Genomic DNA, 20,151 nt, shown 5'->3' with positions numbered 1-20,151 from the left:
AAAAGACGACATTTAGGAACTAAAAGATATGTAAGGTGATTTTGGCATCCATTATGATTTCCTAGAAATCTAAGTTATGTAATTTACATCAGAATTTGAATAACCAGTGATTTTTTGTGGTTGATTAATTATTCTTATATTTTGGGAATTCAGTTAAAAATCATTTATTAAAAACAGTTCTTTTTAGGGAATGTGATTTCTGAACCGCTGTCATACTTTTGTTGCGAAGAAACCGGTTTGCAATGGAATACGTCCGAATTGAACCGTCGACGTTCTTTCTTTTCTGGGAGAAATACGAGGAGAGAGAATAACTTGACGTGGACAATATTGTAAGTAACTTGGAATAGATTGGCCTCAATAAGACCTACACTTTATGTGATGGAACCGCTGCGCGCATGGAATTGAACCGAATTGAACCGATCCACCTGTATGCCTCCAGCTCCTCTACCATCTCACCTTTTTTTTTAATATATTTTTTTATGAAAAAACTATGACCCGATTAGCTATATCTGACCGAGTTCGATTTGTTGCGGCATCACCCTAACTCGATTCGTCCCATTCAAGATGGCCACGGCAATACAGCGAAAGCCGTAATTTCACAGTTTTAGGGTAAGTTTAAAAGTTAAAACGCGTCGTAGCAAAACTGGATTGTATGACACCCTCGCTCCATCAGAATTAATTATTCATGCTTCAAGTGTTCAACACTTTAGGTTAAGTTTGTTTGGGGTGGAAAATTTAACCGGGGTAAATTTTATATTTTGGTTTAATTTTAGTGGAATTTGATAAACATGTAATTTTACACAAAAAATTAGTGTAAAATTCTATTTCTATTTTTATTTAAATTAATAATCAATGTAATGAATACATTGAAATTATCGATGTAAAAGGTAATCGCTCTTTATTCCTCTCTCTTCTTCTTCTTCTCCTTATCTCTCTCGCTCGCTCTCTTCTCCTTCTCTCTTCTTTTTCATCATTGTTGTAACTGGTTGCAACGGCAAATCTGAACCCACCTCCAAAGGGAGAGCCAAAGAGGACCCAGAATAGAGATCGTCCCCGAGCAATACCCCAACCTCATCCTCCGAAGGGAAAGTTGGAGAGGACCCAAATCTGAATCACTGCAACCAGTTGAAAGTTGGTTCAAGACTAAAAAACAGACACCATCTCTCTCTCTCTCTCTCTCTCTCTCTCTCTCTCCTCCTCCTCCTCCTCCTCCTCCTCTCTTCTTCTTCTTCCCCCTTTTTTTTCTCTTCCAGTCACCATTGTTGCAACCAATTGCAATGGAAGATCTGACCCACCTCCGAAGGGAGAACCAAAGAGGACCCAGAACAGAGGTCATCCTCAAGCACTACCCCATCCTCGTCCTCCGAAGGGAGAGCCAGAGAGGACGCAGATCTAAATTGTTGCAACCAGTTAAAAGTTGGTTCAAGACTAGAAAACAAACACCATTTCTCTCTCTCTCTCTCTCTCTCTCTCTCTCTCTCTAACCTCCATTTATGTTAATGTAACCAAACAGGATGAGTGTAAATGGGTACAATGGCTGGTCCATATTTTACACTCTCACCGAACCATCATGTCTCAACTCCATCGGTGTAAAAGTGCATTTACACCAGAAACAAATGCAACCTAAGGAAGAAAATAAAGGAAAATTTTCACTTAGTATCTTGTATTTTGGGCCTAGTGTCATTTTGGTCCATAAACTTTATAATGCAACAATTTGAAAAAGAAACAAATGCCCTTTGAGTGTCATCTAATTTTTTTTATAAACTATTCAAATGTTATAAAAAAATTAACAGTTCCAAATCCCAACTATTTATTCAAAAAAGTTGGGGTGACTAAAATGCCCATTGGGACATGACCCCAACTTTCTCAAATAGAAGAGGCATGGATTTGGATCTATCAATTTTTTGTCAACATTTAGATGGTTTATAAAGAAAATTAGATGACACTTAAAGGACATTTGTGTCTTTTTCAAATACCACTTAACGGTTGGTTAACAACTAGTTAATGTAGGTACTAGATTTTCACAGTTTCAAAGTTCAAATACTGAATTGTTGCATTTTAAAATTTGGGGACCAAAATGACACTAGGCCCAACGTACGAGGTACAAATTGAGAATTTTTCCAAAAAATAATAAAATTAAAGATCAGTTTGGTTTGCAATTAAGATTGGAATCAAATTTTTTAAAAATCAGAATGAACTATTTTTCTAATCTGTTGGATTCAGATGGGAATTATAATTGGAATCAGCTAGAATGGGATCTCATTTAGAGGAAGGGGTGGAAATGGCTATTCTCTCATATAAAGGAATACCATGTTACCAAGGGTGGAAATTGGATTATAATTCTGTACAAAGAAACTGTTGGAATCAAAATAGACCCTCTATTCCCATGAACCAAACGGTCTCTTAATACATAAACTCTTTAGTTGTAACGCCATGCTTGACTGATTGGTTTCAACTTCTGGGAGTTGGGAAATTTTTCACTTTATCCGTGAAATGATGATGCAAGCCTCATTCTCACCATGGTTTTGAAAACAACTGTTTTTGCCACAAGTTTTCAGATCAAATGATCCAACCGATTGGTCTAAACCTAGGTGAGATGGTTTTGGGCCTAAAATCGGACTCAGATCCATGAGTGATTCCCAAGTCAACCGGTCTAACCATCCGGTCTAATCCGGTTTTCAAAACCATGATTCCGATCACAGTATTTTAAATATCTTTGAAATTTCTTGAAATTTTAGCTTGAAGAGCTACCAATACAAACTGTAAAAATCATTGTATAAATTTATTATAATTAGAATTTCAAGATTTTGTCAAATTTTCAGGATTTAGACTATTTATTTTGCCCAAATTTTTGGTATATAAAATAACATCAATAACATTACAAAATATTAATAAAACAATGAGAATTTTATAAGAAAATTTGCCCAAATTTTAAAAGAAAAAAAAAGTCATAGCGAACCCAAACGGCTTACAATTCGGAAACTACTTGATTTTGATAGCCGCCCCTCTTATTGATGGAATCTTTTTTTTTTGTTGTTTTTTTTAATGTTGGCTTCTCGTACTGCATGTTTAAATAAAGCAATACAAGGAGGAGCAAGGACTCAATACACCCACCCAACCTCACTCCCGATCTTAAAAGAAAAACCAACTACGCTATATGGATTACTCTGTTTTCTATCCTAATATCCATTTGCCAGGCACCAGCATATAATGTTTGTTCCCATAACCTGTTTGATTTAAACTGAAATCAGAACCGGAATTAGAATCAATTGGAATGAGATTTCATTCCCAAGGGAGGGGGAGGGAATGCCATTCCAAACGTTGGAATCAGAATGGACTCGTTTGAATCCGAATTAGATGAATAAGTCTTCTTTTGATAAAATAATACCATATTTTAGACAATTTGAGTCTGATTAAGAGTTTTAACTATTTTTAAGACGGTATTTTTCTTCCTACAGTCTTCCCGCTACATCACAGTATCATACAGGCTTCCTCATCAACACCTTCCACTTCCTTGAGCTGCTGACCATCTGACAAAAAAGAAAAACAAAACACAGAACTCTTTAACTCCATCATGAAACGGTTTGCGTTGGCCACCGTAATCAAAGGATCAAATGGTTTCCACCACCCATTACCAAAACGATAATCGCATTTCCGCTCTTCGCCCAAAGCTCCCAAACCACGCTGACTGAATAGGGTCAATTGGTCTCTTCCATGTTCCACCCAAACAAGACTCCCAATCCAAAAACAGAGCATACCACATTTACTACGACACGGTCGTAGAGATGCTCTGAAACAACTAAATCAAAACATTTGATCCTTGATGTATTTCCATGGCTCCACCTTGAATTAGATGACACTTCTTGGTAGGGCCACTACAATTCATCTAAGGCCATGAGTTTTGGTTTAGCCCTGTGCTACGATAGAGTCGTAGCCAAAATGAAGTCAAAACAGATTAGATCGAATTCACTCATTCAGAGTCCATTGAATCAACTTCCAAGAGTTAATGTCACCAGGCGAAAGCTCTAATAACGAGAAGAGTAATCGAGAAGTAAAAAAATGACAATGTATAGATTGTAGAGTCCCCTATCTGCTGATTATCAGCGCTCCATGTGGTAAAAAACAGAACAAATTCTCAAAAATCACTTTCAATCATTTCTTTTTGGTAAAAAGATGAAATTCATTAATAAAAGTAGAGAAGAAACCCCGAACAATGGGTCCCTTGTGACATTACATGCAAATATATCACTTAACCAAGCAGGAACATTATCAGTTCAAGAACTTTTAACAGAACACTGAGAACTGACTAAACACAAATATCTTATACACACATAAAATGGAGTACAAAACACAACAAATATTCATGTTCCACACAATGATCAACCAATAAATTCCTAGAAGAAGAAGATTACAGTCTATTTTTCACGCTGTTGTAAAGGCCACAGAAGAATGAGAGAACGCAGAAGATCCAAGCAATCCATTTGAACCTTGTTGGAAATATGATCTCCATGGACACAAAGAAGGCAATTGCAGCAGAAACAGCTCCCATTTGCTCCATTACTTTGGATACAGTTGGAAAATTTGGATGGAACAAAAACAAAGCAGCAAAGGAAGCTGAGAAGGCGAGCCACAATGCAAAGGAAATGACGTCGAGAGATGTCGGAACGTTTGGTTGTGTCTGCTTGTGAAAAATCAAAAGGGATATTCCTGCAGCAAACGAGAACCCAAGAATCTTCTGTGCCATGTCCAGACTGTTCATGTTGTTGTCGGAAGAAGCAGCAGCAGCAGCAGTGGCATTGCCGGAGGTGGAATTGCTGGGTGTGCCGTCGGGAGCTGGCAGCGGCTGCATCTCAACGTCACCGGAAAGAGAAATAGACGGAAGAGGTGGTGAAGTGTTTCCTATAGAACAAGCCAGAGGTTCTGCCATAGGGAATGAGAGGAACAGCTAGAAAGGTCAGTGAGAAGTCGGAAGAGACGACGGAGGCCTTGATTGGGTTCCACTTCCTTAAATAAGAGGGGAATCGAATGAATTATTTTATTTGCCAATGGGCTTTGGGCTTGGGCTTTTCTTTTCTACATTAGACCGCGTCGATTTCGAACGTCGAACAATCGAACCGTTCCTTTGCTCCCTGTCTCTTTTTCTAAGCCTACAATTACAAGGAAGTGCATCGGTTCGATTTCGAACTTCGAACAATCGAGCCGTTCCTTTGCTCCCTGTCTCTTTCTCTCCAGTCTCCACAGTTCACACAGAAACAACCAAGAAAGGTCACGAAGGAAACCGGAGAAAGAATTTCTTCACAAAGATGTTCACCCGTGTCTGAATGGCTAATTTCGGTTGATGTCGATTCTCTCATAGAATTGCATCCACTCCCGGAGAGGCTTTGGTGAGTGGGGGTTAACTTGTTATGGAGAAACCAGTGCTCGTCCACAGCACAAATGTTGGATTCTATGCGATTGTGAAGCCAATTCACGAGGATGCCAAGCCTGAAAGGTGGGTGATGGTGCGCAATCCAGCCGGTCCTAGTTGTCAGCGACCTTGCCTCTGACTGGAGCAACGGGGAGCATGAAACGGAGAAGATGAGGGAACTCTGGAGGAAACCCGGTGAGATTGCTCCGAAGCTCAAGTTATTATTCTCTCAAAGGCAAGATAAAAATCAGATGGCGCAAAGTTTGCATACCTTGTTGTTGGGGTAGGGGGCCTTTTATAACCACTTCGCGCACTCACTCCGAGGCTTCTGTCAGGTCGAGTATGATTACTTCTGTATTTATGCCAGTTCGGGTGTCATCCGTTCTACTGGGACAGAACCGCCACTACTCTTTGTCGGAGCCATCTCTGTAACTGGAGATGGCAGTGGCAGGTGGCCATTTGGAACGCGCCTGTCAAGCGTCAGATCCCAAGTCAGTCAGGTGCGCCGCCCCTGGATACGAATTTCCTCGGTGTCAAAAATGGTACGGTTGTTCAGTTTGGCATCCTAGAGGTAAAGTGCTGGAGTGGTGAGCGAGGTGAAGTCTTGAGTTCAGAGGTGTCCTCAACAGCCATAAGGCAGGCCAGTTCGGAGAGGTGTGCCCCAAACTGCCATAAGGAAGGCCAGTATGGAGAGGAATGTCCCGAACTGCCATAGGGCAGGCCAGTTTGGGTTACTGTCCTTTGAATTTGGCTCGGGGCCTAAGAGAGAGTTTGGGCTCCTAGTAGGGAGTTCGGACTGCTGATAGGGAGTTCGGACCGCTGGTTCCTCCCTTTGGTGCTCTCGTCTTAGTCGCGCTGTTGTGCCGAGCTGTTGCCTTTGCCACATGTTGCATAATTACGAGGTTGGGCCAAATCTTCCATCATCAATTGCCCCCCACTCCTCGTGCTAAGGGTCTTGCCCTGGCGCGGGGAGTTTCGTGAGGTGGTAGGTGGATTTGTCCCGTACTTCGAATCTTGATAGCGCGAGGTGTGTTGTCAGGGTTCTTTGGTTTTCTCGAGCACCCAAAAGGGTGGAGACGCGCCTACCTACTTACAAATGTTGACAGACGTAATGGTGCGCGCATATTTCAAATTTCAAAAAAGTGCGCCGCTGGGAGACGTGACAACGGGTCTTTTCGATTTTGAAAAAACGCACCACTACCGTTTGAAAGGCAAGGAGACGTGCGCTATTGTTCTGTCAGTTTCAGAAAGACGTGCACCAATCACGTCTCGGTCTTAGGGGACGTGCGGTCAGCGCGAATGCGGGCCGTCAGATTGGCTCTGATCTGCACTGTTGGTTCTTGGTTACTGTGGGTATAAATAGTAGGGGACCCCAGTCGCTTTGTCACTTTTGCGCTTTGCTTCTTGAGCTCGCGTCTAGGTCTTTTAGCTCACGTCCAGGCTTTTTAGCTCGCCTTCAAAGTTTTTTGCCTATTCCTGTTTTCGGAGTCTATTCAAACAATTTTTTTTGTGAGTAATTTCCTAGAATCTACCTTTTCTCCTTGATGTCTAGCCTGGATAATTCAGACGATTCTTCTAATGGGTCTGATGCAGGTTCTACAAATCGAGTTGCATCCCCCGATGGCCTTAGCGAACCTAAGGTAGAACTTGAGGACGAGTTCGAACCCATAGGCCGAGCCGCTTCGGGCAGTTTGGCATCTACCTCTCATTGAGGTCGGATGCCAGACAGGTTTGGTCCTTCGACCATGATGCCCGAGGGGCTCCAATCCCTTATTACCTCTTACAATTTGCCTGGGGAGTACGCCTATTTCATTCCTTCGGGTAGCTTTCCTTGGGAACACGATCCTGATGAGATCGTGATATTTCGGGAGCAGCTCGCTGCGGGGCTGAAACTGCCTTTCCACCCCTTCTTGTCGAGGTCATAAACCACTTCGGCGTTACCGTCGGCCAGCTTCACCCGAACTCTCTTCGTAACTTGGTGGGGACAATCTCCCTTTTTTGCGAACAGGGCTTTCCTTTAGACTTGGAGATATTCTCCTCTATTTTAATGCTCAAGAAACAAGCAGGTCCTCTTCCCGTGAGTAGGCGGGTGTATTACCTATCTCTTCGCCTGGGTTTTAAGCTCTTGCAAGAACTTCCCAACAAGGTGACGGCGTGGAAGCGGGACTACTTCGGGGTGCGAAGTGCACAAGGGTGGCCTTTCCAGACCAGGTGGGGGATGACCGCCCCTGACTCCGGTGTCACTCTTGATAAAGAGACAGTGAAGGGCCTCCGACAATGGACATAACTAGGGCTAAAATGCCATCAGTACCTAGCAGAGGGCAAGCTCATTGCGGTCGGACTGAGTTCGGGTAGGTTCCTTGCTCAGAGGTTTTGTTTTGCTTTGTTCTTTCGTTTATTATGATGTTGAACTCTTTTCTGCAGGTGTGATGGACTCGAAGAGGACTCGCGGTGGGCACAAGTTCCAAGGTATGAAGAGGAGGAAGTGGGTCACCAAGCAAACTCGTGCCGAGTTACCCTAGGATGCGGAGCCTCATGTACCGGACTACACGTCAGAGGGTCCGCCCAGGGAGCCCGAGGTGGCTCCTTCAATGCAAGAAGCGGCAAGGGCCCCTTATATTGAGACTACTCACACGGGCGCCCCCGCCTACTCTAGTGCTCCCGCTTACTCTGGGTCTGCCCATACGCAAGCTGGACCCTCAGGCTCGGGAGCTCAAGGGGAATTTAGGAGCGTGCTATCGCCGAACTATGCTCTTCAAAAGAGTAGGGAGGCCACCTTCCTCGAGGAGATCACAGCGTGGACCGATCTTCCCTTGAACCAGATCGCCTGTCGTGCCGCTACTCATGCTATGGTGGTGAGTCGGATTTCTTGTCAGGCCTCTTTGTTTTTATCCCTCTTGTTGTCGTTTTCTTAATCACTTGTTCCTTTTGGTAGGTGAACTCTTCTATTCATACCTTAGCGGCCCAGGTGGAGAGGAGCTCGAGGCAGGCGCGAGCTGCCGAAAAGGCTTTCCGTGCCACTGAGGCGACTACCCGAGCTGCTGAGGCGACTGCTCATGCTGCTGAGGAGGCTGCTCGTGCTGCTATGGCCAGGCAGGCAAGGTCTCAGAGGAATGCCGAGGCCATGGGGGTGGTTGAGAAGCATATGGCGAACCTGAGGCTAGATTTGCAGCACCAGGTCTAATACCTTCAGGAGGACATAAGGGAGAAAACACAGATCTTTTCCCAAGGCATCAAAGATGCCAAGAAGAAGGTCGTTGATGAGTACATCGCCTAACCACGCTTTGACAACCTGATGGTGGACTCGTACAGAAAGGGATTTAAACTGAGTCGGTGGATGATCAAGAACACATACCCCCAGCTCGATATCAGTGCCATATCCACTTCGCGCATAACTCAAGAGATGACCAACGCTGTCGATGGTGAGCCAGATTCCGAGGGTGAGGCTGGACCTTTGGGTGTCGTTGAAGTGCCTTTTAATAACGAAGAAGTAGCTCCGGGCTTGTGAAAATGCAATTTTTTTTTCAAATGTACTCTTCCTTATCTTGCAATGGAATGGACTTTTCATTTGGTTAAGTGTTGGTTGTTCTTTCTCCCGAATTGACATATTTGTCAAACTGATAATATGCCCGATCTATTTCTTGCCCAGGTTATTGCACTTGCGCGACCTGTTTCGGTGTTTAATACTTAGTCTTCGCTTCGCCTGAGTCTTTTGGCTGACTTTTCTTTGCTTGCCTATGATGAGGTTCATCCGTTAGCTCGGCATCCTGGCCCTTAGGCTCTTGTAGCGACTTCGTCCACTTCGCTTGGCGGTCTATAGGTAGTATCGCCTTAAGTTAACGATGTTCCACGCTCGGGGTACTTGTTTGCCCTCTAAGGTTTCGAGCTCGTATGCCCCCTCGAGTGCTCTCTTTACTCTATAGGGCCCTTTCCAATTTGGTCCAAGTTTGCCCACACCAGGTTCGGGCACCATAATCTTACAGAGAACCAGGTCACCAACTCGGAAGTTCTGTTTTTTACTCTGGCGTTGTAGTACCGATCTACTTTCTGCTGGTAGGCCGCTGTTCGGATGTGCGCGAGGTCTCTTACCTCATCCAGTAGGTCGAGGTTGGTACGTAACTTGTCTCCATTTGTCTGGTCGTCATATGCTTCTAGTCACAGTGTAGGTATTTTGATTTATGTTGGGATTACCGCTTCAGTGCCGTAGGTGAGGTTGAAGGGGGTCTCTCCCGTGGCAGTTTTTTCTGTAGTCCGATAAGCTCATATAACACTTGGTAGTTCGTCTGCTCACAAACCTTTAGCTCGGTCTAGTCATGCTTTCAGTCCGTGCAGGATGGCTCTGTTCATTACTTCTGTCTGACGTTTGTCTGCCGATGTGCGACCGATGTGAAGTTCTGACGAATTCCCATATTTTGGCACCATTCTTGGAACATGATATCCTCGAACTATTTGCCGTTGTCAGAGATCAGTACCCGAGGTAGCCCGAAGCGACATACTATGCTCTTCCAAAAGAAGTTCGGTATGTTTTGGGCTGTAACTGTTGCTAGAGGTTCAACTTTTATCCATTTTGTGAAGTAATCTACTGCCACCACTAGGAACTTTCTCCCATCTGTTGCTGGCGGGAATGGCCCCAGGAGGTCGATGCCCCACACAAAGGGCCATGGGCTGGTGAGGTATTTGAGGTCGGAAGCAGGCTGATGGTGGATGTTGGCATGCTTCTGACACTTGTCGCATTTTCTGACGAGCTCGACAGCTTTTGTCTTCATCGCTGGCCAGTAGTGTCCTTGTCGAAGTGCCTTTTGGGCGAGGGCTCTGCCCCTAGGTGTCCGCTGCACAGACCTTCATGAGTGTCGAGTAGTATGAGCTCAGCTTCGGCAGGTCGCAGGCAATGCAAGTAGGGGAGTGTGTAGGACCGTCGGTACAACCATTCGTCTATTATGACGTATTTGACTGCATAGCGCTGCACCCTCTTGGCTGCATCGCGGTCCGCAGGGAGGGTTCCATCTAGCAAGAAGCTCGCGAGTGGCTCGATCCAGTTCGGCTCTGCTTCAAGGACGGGAGCGACCTCCTCTGCCCCACTAAGAATGCTAGGCCGAGGTAAGTCTTCTATGTACACGGTTCTCATGGTGTTATGACTTGTGCTGGCTAACCGGGACAGAGCGTCGGCCTCAGTGTTCTCTAACTTCAAGATTTTCCTGATGAAATGTGACTGGAAGTTAAGCAGAGCCTCTTTTACTTTCGCCAAGTATGCGATCATAGAGAGCTCGCGTGCTTCGTACTCGCCCGTAACTTGGTTGACCATGAGCCGAGAATCACTGCAGATGACTATGTGCTTTGCTCTTACCTTTTGCGCTAGGTTCAGCCTGGCTATCGGTGCATCATACTCTACCTCGTTGTTGGATGTCGCGAACTCAAAGCGTGCCACCCGGGCCGTATAGGACTATTCCAGCCCCGCTACCCTGCTGGTTCGAGGAGCCATCTACGTGAAGGATCCAGGGCTCCTCATCCCAGTTCGCGCTTGGCCTAACCAGGAGAGATGCCACACTGACTGCTACTTCATGGGGTTCAGACTCTATTGGCTTGGGAGCTCTAGGTTCACCCAAACTGGGGATCTCGAACTCAACTGACCCAGGGGCTTCGAGGCCAAATGTGCACACGGCGATAAAATTTGCTAAGGCTTGGTCCTTAATGGCAGTCTGTGGCTTGTACTGGAGGTCGTACTCGCTGAGCTCGATGGCCCACTTCGTCAGCCAACCGAAAACCTCAGGCTTGAGTAAAACTTGCCTCAGAGGTTTGTCAGTCAAGACGACGACGGTGTGAGCCTGGAAATATGGGCGGAGTTTCCGAGCTGCAATTACCAGTGCGTATGCTAGCTTTTCTATCTGCGGGTATCTCACCTCCGCTCCCTGCAGAATTTTACTAACATAATAGACGGGTCACTGGACCCGATCTACTTCTTTTATTAGTACCAAACTGACCACCTCGTCGCTCACCGAGAGGTAAAGTTCTAAGACGTCGCCTTCCTCGGGCCTGGCTAAGGTTGGCACAGTGGCGATGAATCTTTTTAGCTCATCGAACGTGAGCTAGTAGTCTCGGGTCCATTCGAACCCTTTGCCTTCGATCACCTTAAAGAAAGGGAGACAGCGGTCTGCCGATTTGGACATGAAGTGGCTTAGAGCAGCTATGCGGCAGTTTAGCCTCTAAACCTCTTTTACTTTTCAGGGTGATTTTATATCTAGGATGACCTTTATCTTGTCCGGGTTGGCCTCAATACCGCGCCGGTTGACAATGTACCCTAGAAACTTATCCGAGGTGACACCGAAGACACATTTGTTGGGGTTCAGTTTCATGCTAAATTGTCGTAGAATTTGGAAGACAAAATCTAAGTCTTGTATTAATTCCTGTGAGAACTGCGTTTTGACAACCATGTCGTCTACATAACTAACATTCTATTTTCGTGCCAATTAAGGGCCGAAAAATCTTATTTACAAGTCTTTGGAAGGTCGCCCCAGCATTCTTTAGTCCGAAGGGCATGACCTTGTAGCAGTACAGGCCGAACTTTGTTATGACGCTGGTTTTTTTCTCATCGGACTGGTCCATCCTGATTTGGTTGTAGCCTAAGTAGCCGTCCAAGAAGCTTAGCAACTCATGTCCCGAGGTCGCGTCCACTAGGTGGTCAATTTCGGGGAGGGGGAAACAGTCTTTTGGGCAAGCTCGGTTCAGGTCAGTGTAGTCGACGCACATGCACCACTTGTCGTTTGCCTTTTTCACTAGCACTAGGTTGGCTATCCAGCTCGGGTAATGAACTTCCCTTATGAAGTCTGATGCGATGAGCTTTTCGACCTCCTCGTCGACCGCCCTCCAGCGCTCCGGGGCTAGGTTGCGTTTCTTCTGTTTAATGGGTCTGACTATAGGGTCAGTAGTAAGTTTGTGAGTTATAAGGCCACGGTCAATACCGAGCATATCGGCCATGGACCATGCAAAAATATCTAAATTTTGAAGTAAAAAACTCACCAGTTTGATTCGTAAAGGCTCTTTGACGGAAGCACCGATCTGTAGCGTTCGAGCCGGATCTGTAGCCGAGATCGGGATCGTGACCATTTCTTCTATGGGCGAAGCTCGTTCCTCGCCTTGCTCCGTAGGCCACTCTAGTTTCAGGTCATCGATTGCCTTGGTTTTTCCCTTCAAGGCGGCAACATAACACTTGTTGGACTCAAGCTGGTCGCCTCGCGCTACCCTCACACCGAAGTCCGTGGGGAACTTCATTGCCAGATAGTAGGTGGAGACCACTGCCCGCAGAATATATGTAATTGGCTGCCCTATTATGGCATTATATGGGGAGGGGGTCGCTATCGTGGTTGAGTCTGACCATGCAAGGCCATGTGCCGACTTCCACAGGTACTATTATCTTCCCCAGAGGCCTGACTTCCTCTTCGCTAAAGCCCACCAAAGGAGTGTTTGCGGGCTTCAACTCGCTTCTCTGCAACTGTAGTTGGTCAAACGCCGACTTGAAAAGGATGTCTGTCGAACTGCCTGAGTCCACAGGTACGCGTCGGACTTCAAAGTCGTTGATCCTTAGTTTTATGACGAGCGCGTCATTGTGGGGATAGTGGACACCTCGCGCGTCGTCTTTCGTGAAAAAGATTGGTTCTTCTGTCTTCGTTCTCTTTGGAGGGTTCTGTTCTTCTCGGGCTGCCTCGCGAACTGACGTCCGTGCTGCTACCGAAGTGCAACCTGCTACTACCGAACCTCCCACTATCACATGGATGGTTCCCCGAACTGGCCTCTCTTCTGGAGCCGGTCGCTTCAAGGCTTCGGCCGGTCTGCTGATGGATTCGGGGGCATCCCTTCGGTGCTCCCCTTGTCAACCTGCCTTATTATTATTATTATCATTATGTTGTACAAAATTTCTCAAGTATCCACGATGGTTGTGTCCCTTTATCTCGTCCCGGAGATTATTACACTATTCGGTACTATGACCGTGATCTCTATGAAAACTACAATATAGGTTTTTATTTCTCTCGTTTGGATTACTCTTTAGGCGAGGTGGCCACTTTACGTAGGGGCGTCCTTGATCGTCATCAAGATCTCGGTCCGCCTTGTGTTTAACGGTGTGTAATCCGTCCGAACTGCTAAGGAAGCTCGAGACGGCTGGCTTGGCTTCGCCTCTCAGTCCTGGCTTCTTCTATCGCCTGGGTTGGAGGGCTCACCTTCCCTTTTTCTTTTCTCGACCCCACCTTCGGTTCTTTGGTTGATTTCTTCCTCTGTTCTCATGAACTTGTCCGCGAGCTTGAGGAAATGGGCCACAGTCACTGACTGGCTAGCCACCATGTGCCATTTGAACTCCTTGTGCGTTACCCCTCTCTTGGCCGCCGCGAGCTGTACCGTGGGGTCTAATCGCGGTATCTGCAAGCATGCTTCATTGAACTGCTTGATATAGCCCCGGATGGATTCTCCTTCCCTCTGGACTACCTCGAAGATACTTTCCTCCATTCTGGGGCACCGCTTGCTAGTAATGAAGTGTGCGGTGAAGATTTGCACAAACTGGGCCCAACTTCTTATTGACCCGGGGGCTAGGTTCCGGTACCAAGTCCGGGCCACCCCCCTGAAGGTGGTGGTGAAGGCCACGCACATGCATGATTCATTGGCCCTAGCAAGGTTCATTTGGGATTGGAAAGCATCGACGTGGTCGTTGGGGTCAAAGGACTTATCGTACTTGTCCAAAGGTGGGAGCTTGAAGTCTCTGGGCATGGGGATTGCCAAGAGTTCTGATGCGAGGGGGGAAGGAACTGAGAGAATTGGGGCAGCTTTTACCTCATCCGAGCTCGTCTCTTCCTTTCCTCTGAGCTCAGGCAGGACACGGGTGGCAGTTCAACAACTTCGTCGACGCCTTCGTTGAGCGGGCCTGGTATTGGTGCTGCTGGCCTCTGTTTTGCCAAGCTCGACGGGCCCGGAATGTTGGTCTACTACTAGGGCGCTGAACCGGTTCTCCGTGAGCAGAAACTCAAGCTTGGAGCGCCAAGTAGGGAGAGTGATGACCTTATGCATTTGTTTTTTTAAATACCTATTATGCCCTTGTATCTGTTAATTCCGATATAGATTCATTAAACTACTATTCATCTTCTTCTCCAAAAACTAAGAAGCAGAGGTACCAAGACAACCTAACCGTTCATCCCTCCATTTCAACTCCCTCCCCTGAGTTTTTACTTATTTCCCTTCTCTTGAACCAAGCATCTATGCATTTCTTATGAGCAGTGGCCAAATCATCCTTGCAAGAACAACCCCAATTAAAGTTTTTACTTATTTCCCTTCTCTTGAACCAAGCATCTATGCATTTCTTATGAGCAGTGGCCAAATCATCCTTGCAAGAACAACCCCAATTAAATAGGAATTTCAGATTCCTCATTACTATTCTTCGATCTCAAATGACAAATCCTGCAATCCTTGTCCACTTTAACCGAATGCACCTAATTTCTGGTACACCACTTTACAAATCTACCTTTACCAAACAATCTAACGCGGAAGAATTTTGGTGGTAACCCAAAGTCCCCCAATCTCGAGATCAAACACATTGGAGAACCTAAGCTCTTCATACAATCCACTCCTTGCGTTGCTTGCAACAACAAAACAACGATGACCTTCTTCTTCTAAATCAAGATGGGAGTGAGGCTTCTCTACGGTTACCATTTCCAAAACCCGAGACCTGAAACTTCATGTAAAAGCAGTGAGGAGCTTGGGACTCTACCCCAAAGGGAGAGCATGAAAACCCTCTAAGTTTTAAGTTTTGGAGGTCTTATCCTTGAAAACGTGTTGCTTTAGGAGCAGGATAAAGGCAAAAGGAAAAAAATCCAATAAAATCTGGAATTGCAGAGATTACAGCAAGTAGGTGATCTCTTTCTCACCTCTCATATTGTCGTTACCTTGTAACAAATAGAGAAAAAGATGTGCAAGAACTTCAATTTCTGCAACAAATAAATAGCAAGCTACAACTAGAGGATTTAAGGAGGCAAATTTCAGTATTTATTTATTTATTTATTTGGAAAAATTCATGACGTGCTCTGTTCTGATTTCTAACAAAAAAATTTGGATTTAAGCCAGGACACAAACATTGTAAGATGAGAAAAAGTTGAAAAATGGGGTTTTGTAGAAGATTTGAGGGAAATGTTTCAGAGAGAAAAATAGCACCGATGTATATATTTTCATGGAGTGACGAAAATTTATAGCATACCAAAAACGGGAAGAAGTGTGTATCATTATATCACGCTAATCACAAGGAACAAGTAAATTATCATTATACCATACCCATGGCTGTTTAAGAAAGGCCATGGGTCTGTGATGGAAATGACAAAGAGTAGGGTAGAGTTTAGAGAGAGAGAGAGGTGGGGATATTTGACATAGGAGGGAGGATGTTAGACAAGAAAAAAGATATATATATATATATATATATATATATAGAGAGAGAGAGAGAGAGAGAGAGAGAGAGAGAGAGAGAGAATTGAAAAGATGAAGGGATGGAACGATTAGGTTGTCTTTGCTGCCTTTGGTTCTTAGTTCTTGGAGGAGAAGATGAATAGTGTTTTAGGAGTATTTTAATATCTTAATTAATAGACATAAGGGCAAAATAGGTATTTAAAAAATAAACACATTAAAGCTTTCTCTGTATGGGGACGATGGGAAAAGGGAGGTAAGTGCATTATTTTTCAAAACTATAGGGGAGGAGGATTTTGTTAAAGTGAAAACATAGGGGAGGATTTTATGTTTGTTAAAAAATTTGGGGGAGATTTTTATATTATACCCTAAAAGAAACGAGAAAGAGGGGGGTGGGGGGAGAGAGAAAGTTAGTGGTGAAGAGTGTTAAAAAGTTTTAAAGGTGATTGATCACTTGAATTATTTTGTTTAATTTTAAAATTCAAAAATTCAAAAAAAAAAAACTAGAAATAAATGCCTTTTATAACAACTATACAAAATATAAGTGCCTTTGAAATTAAAAGAAAAAGCAAAAAAATGTCAATTTGGCACATTTTATTTTAATATAAGATAGATACTTCACATGGTGTCACATGAGAATGAGCACATTGTGATGGAACGTTAACAAATGCTAATGGCAGGGGATGATTTAGCATGTGTTTGGAACCATGGGCACTTAATAAATAAACACTACCACATAGGTGTCATTTCAGTTTATGTGTGCCTACCATGGAGAAATTCCATTTTAACATTTCCCCCAATGGGCAAGTGTTTATTCATTGACAGTTACCCGTCTAACTGTCAATAAACAGGTTGATCATTACTTTTCCTGGTTTTTAAAGTTTAGTCAATAAACATCCACGATTCTAAACATGGACAATCTGCCTCAGCAGGCCTCTCCGGTATTTTATCTATTTTCTCCTTTTTCTTTTATATTTTTCTATCTTTTTTCTTTTTAACTTTTCAATTACCCTTTATGAGTCATTTGATTTTCCCATGTCTGACGAGTCATCCAAATTAATGTTTTGTCTTCCAAAACAATGCATGAAAGAGGGCGGCTATTTTGTTTTAACAATGTGTCTTCCAGCAATATTAAAGAGGGAAGGCCACCATTGAAAACCTCCTATCTGTATTACACTTTCAAAAACATCTCCCACAACATGCCTTTTCATTTAACTAAGAGTCTCAACATCTCAGCATCCCACAACATGTCAGCATGCCTCTCCTTCCACGCTCACCGCTTTCCTAATTTTTTAGAATTTTGATTTTTATTTTAAATCTACCTAATAACAATGATGAAAGAGACGTTTGGACTTTCAAAGCATCTCCCAGCAAGGTATTCCAAACATCTCTCTTCCTTTATTAAAAATTTTTCTTTATCCCTCATTGATAAGTTCTATTGAAAACTCGATTTGGTCTTGAGCTATCATCGTTTGCCATTTTCTATTGTCCTGCTCCAATGATCAAGCTCCATAATAAGTTCGGTTTGCTCTCAAGCTATCATCCCATTCTATCATTCTATTCCAACAATCAATCCCCCCTCCGTTTTCTCTTTCAAATCTTTGTTTGGGTTTTTCAACTATCAAGCTCCATAGGGGATTAGTTTTGTAACAGGTCGATTGATGTGAGTCATAGACAATGTTTTCATTGTCTTTTGGACGTTAAAACAGGGTCTCTTCCCTTCTTTTTCTGGATGTCAAAATAGTTCAGTTTTGCCATTAAAATTGTAGATTCAGTTCAGGTTCTATAATAAGTTTAACTGAGGTGGGTTATACTCTTAGACATAATTTTCATTGCCGGATGTTAAAACAGGGGCTCCACCCTTCTTCTTCTATACTTCAAAATAAGGGCTTTGCACCATTCTATTTCTCTACATATAAACTTATTTAGTTTGATTTTGTAGGTAAGCTATCTTAGAATGGTATTCTCTGAAATTCATGACTTATATTGTATGGGGCAACTCCTACATTGAAGACTCCCTGCATCAGAGATAACGCCATCATAGGCTTGCTTGAAGTAGAAATTAAAGAAAATGGTAAAACACTGGGTCCCCACTTGAAGTATTCTCTTGCATGCATTATTTTTGAGTTTTCTGTTCCTCCTTTGCTTTTGTTCTTGATATCATTTCATTGAATTTTATGTCCTGAGGTAAAGAAGGATAAACATCCTTTTTGTTGAATGAGATCGAATTAGAGTCTAATACTTATTTTAATTTTCTATACTTGAAGGCATTTATCAATAGAGAAGAATCAGGTGTTGTCCATTAAGCTATATCCAGAGATATCAAATCTAACAAGAGAAACCCCCTAATTGTGTCCCTCATCATTCAGGTCCTCTGCGCTATTAGAGATCGAAAAGCATAGATTCACCCAGGTAAGTTTAGTATCCAACTTTTCTACCTGTATAAAGGATACATAATACTCTACAAGAGTATTTATGAATTATGATGATATTTTTGTCACAATCTGATTCTGCATAGTGGCTCACCACATAGTAAATTTGGGTGGTGCTAACTACTAATGGCAATGATTTTTATCTGTCTGGCCTAAGCAAAACAATTTTTGAAGACTGAACATGGTTGATATGTGATTTAAAGAATAAAGATGGTTTCGTTTGGGTGATTAAAACTCCATTAACCGGAAGGTTCATTGTCAACGTTGAGTTCCTTGATTTGAAGATATCATCACTAAACGTATGATTCTGTCAATCCTATCATTTTCCATGGTACCATTTATTCCAATTGATTTTCGTTTCAGAGTGCTCCATAACCCTATTCAAGAGTCAATCCTATCATAGTCTCCCAGAAAGCCTGAAAATATTATAGCAGTATTACTAATGAACTGAAACCTAATAAAGTCTTGGCTCAACCCAGTTAATGGCACCATGCACTCTATGCATCTTTTACATTGCCATGAGAATTCAATTTCAATACTATATCGTAGTGTAACATGAGATATTTTTAATCCAGTTGCCTATGCTCTTCGCCCCTGCACTCCTTTCACAGCTTTCTTTAAAATCCAGTTGCAATTTGTCATGTAATATACAAGGTGGTGAACTTTGCTCGATATGGGCTGAAGGATACACTCGGAGACAATCTAGCTCAACAACCCTTTCATGCCTTAGCAGAATGTTTTCTGAAAGTATCCACACAAGCATTACAATCACCTGTCTTCTGGAGTATGTTACCGTGTGGCCTCAAAGAGAAGGATCTATCAACTATAAACATCACAGACATGTTAATTGAAGCTTGCCAGGCATTCCTTAACTACATTTATGGCAACATCCACCAGGGCGAGTTTCTGACTCACAGGCTTGCACTTCTCCAACTAGCTGACAAGTATGGCACCTTTGACCTGAAAGAGGCATGCCATGAAAGCCTTCTAGAAGACATTGACACTAAAAATGTGCTTGAGAGATTACAAAATGCACATATTTATCAATTGTTGAGGTTAAAGGGTAGTTGCATGAGGCATCTTCTGAAATTTGGTTGCTCAATGTGCTCACAAGGGTTTGGCCTACTAGATATGGTCTCATTGAAGTGAATCTACTTTCCTATGCTACATTAAGTTTGATAGACCTTCCGTCTAGGCTATTAACAAAATAAGATACAGAAGTAAAACCAACATAAGCCATGCTAACAAAGAGCAAAGAAAATCAAGATTAGGTCATTAGAGAATAAAAAGAAGAAAAGCATATATTCCAATGAAGTTGTTCTTGGGAAAAAAATCATTTAGTATATGTTTATACTTTAGTGAATCTCAATGTGGAGATATTGATATGATGAAGATCCTGTAGTTGAATCCAAGACAAGCAGTAAACACAAATGTTTGTAAACATAAAAAAAATCAACAGCAAGAAGTAGTGGTGTTAGCAACAATAATAGCAAGTCAGAAAAGTCCCACCTTTTATATATAGGTAAGGCTCCCATTTATTAATATCAACAATTGAATATCAAACAAAAGTGTGGCATAAAGTGAAAAGAAGTTAAAATATAAAACAATTGTATAATCTGTGTTTCTATTATTTAGCTTTCATTTAACAAAACTCATACATCTCACAGTCCCCTGCTAGTGCTCTTACAAAGTTACAAATTTAAACAGGACTCAACTATAATATAGGAAAGACACGATATCTGAAAATTTTTTGGCCAGTCAACAGGTATCATAACATGGTAGCCAATAAGGGGTTATTTATCAAAATTATGTGTGGGTTTTGATTGATCAAAACTCTTTTTTTTTTCTCTATGCGATTGGTAAAAAATTCTTGGATACCATGTC

At 43.1% G+C, this 20,151-nt stretch overlaps 1 pseudogene; it reads left to right on the top strand.

The window, feature by feature from the left end:
- The first annotated feature begins 5,405 nt into the window (after positions 1-5,405).
- Positions 5,406-19,416, top strand: LOC148864731 (BTB/POZ domain-containing protein At1g55760-like; annotated as a pseudogene).
- The last annotated feature ends 735 nt before the right edge of the window (positions 19,417-20,151 follow it).

This window comes from Nelumbo lutea, chromosome 3 (assembly GCF_056320005.1).
Source record: "Nelumbo lutea isolate HS-2025 chromosome 3, American lotus-T2T, whole genome shotgun sequence".
In the NCBI taxonomy this organism is placed as follows: Eukaryota; Viridiplantae; Streptophyta; class Magnoliopsida; order Proteales; family Nelumbonaceae; genus Nelumbo; species Nelumbo lutea.
Note: the sequence above shows the minus strand (reverse complement) of the source record. Positions and strands in the feature narration are given on the sequence as shown.